Genomic DNA, 1,743 nt, shown 5'->3' with positions numbered 1-1,743 from the left:
CGGCCATGGCTCACGGGCCCAGCCGCTCCGCGGCATGTGGGATCTTCCCGGACCGGGGCACGAACCCGTGTCCCCTGCATCGGCAGGCGGACTCTCAACCACTGCGCCACCAGGGACGCCCCAAATGCTCATTTTTAAAGTCACCAATTACTTCCTCATTGCTAAATCCAGTGGACTTTTTTTTCACAACTTGTATTTTTCCCCTGTGCCAAATATGACTCTTGACTACTCCTTGAATGTTTTCCTCCTTGATTTCTGCAACATCATGGACCCTCAGTATTTCTCCCACCTGTCTGGCAGCTCTTCCTCATTCTCCTCTGCAAGCTTCTCTGTCTCTGCCCGCTTCAATACTGATAGACCTAAGAGTTCTGTCCTCAGTCCTCTTCTCACTCTAGTGTCTCTCTGGGTGATTGCCACTCCATGGGTTGAACTACCACCTAAATGCTGATGACTCCCATCTCTATTTCAGCCTGGATCTCCCGTCCAAATTCCATATCATTACCTACTGGCTGTTTCTACCTGAATGTCACACATGTCCAAGCGCCACATTTTGAAAGGCAGACCTCATTAGCTTTCATCGTCTGCCCTGTAACTAGCATCTATTCTTACCCTCGCAAACTGCGCTTCTTCCTTTTCCTGCCCCAGTAACTAGCCCCAACCATCCATCTAATTGCTCATGCCAGGAACCTGGAAGACATCTTGACTAAAAGCAAATTAGATCAATGGCTCCCTAGGACCTTTAAGATAAAAAAAAAGTTCAAATTACTTGGCATGGCATCAAGAATTGGCCCTGGTTTGGTCCTTTAGTTTTAGGTCTTATCACCTCATACCCAGTACTCTAGCTGGTAGTACTATCAGCACATGGTAGAAATCCATTTGGTTAAAACAAGATTGAGATAATTAAATTAATTGATTGATTTACTACCTACTGGGTATATACAGCACTGAAGAAAAGTCACCAGCTTTTAGTGGGCAACACAGATTTTAACGATATAATTGCACAAATACATAATTTAAAATGATGACAAATGCTATAAAGGAAAAGTAAACATAAGATGGCTTGAGAGGCTACTGATTTAGATTGTGGGTAAAGAAAGGAAGGCATTTTAGAGGAAGGGACATTTAAGTGGAGAGTTGAAGACAAAGAGCAGACAAAAGGCATTCACATGGCAGGGCTCTGCAATGGGAGTCTCGGTCCCCAGTCCACTCTTCTTGGCCTTTTGCCAGTTGTGAAACATTTCTTCTTTGCCAGTTGGCTCAATGTTAGGCTTTGTCAATAGAGGGCACTGGGGGAACATGGCAAGGTGATGGTGACAGGAAGGCACATTCCTTATGGGTTCTGGTTCTCTCTTTTTATTCAGTGTGCAAGCCAATGGATCAGTGTACAGAAGACCCAGTGGTGCTCGCGTCAGTGGTTCTCTGGACCTGCCCCGGCTGCACCCTCAGGCCACACTTTACTTACCCGTAGCTGCTTCCATGGCAGCTTTGGCTGCACCACTCTCGAGGACTGACAGATAAAACACAGGACACCCAGTTAAACTTGGATTTCAGTTAAACAACAAATGACTTTTAGTACGTTTCTTACAATATTTGCGATTGTGCTTTCACTTGCTAATTCTGGCAACCCTATAGCTGCCCCACCTGGTGGACCATTTCTAAAGATTATCTCCAGCCCACCCACCTCTGGCCGATGGCAGGCAGCTTCTAAGGACCAGCTCTGGCCCACGCCCTCTGGCATGTTTG

The sequence above is a fragment of the Lipotes vexillifer genome, unplaced genomic scaffold (genome assembly GCF_000442215.2).
Source record: "Lipotes vexillifer unplaced genomic scaffold, Lipotes_vexillifer_v1.1 scaffold253, whole genome shotgun sequence".
Taxonomy (NCBI): Eukaryota; Metazoa; Chordata; class Mammalia; order Artiodactyla; family Lipotidae; genus Lipotes; species Lipotes vexillifer.
Note: the sequence above shows the minus strand (reverse complement) of the source record.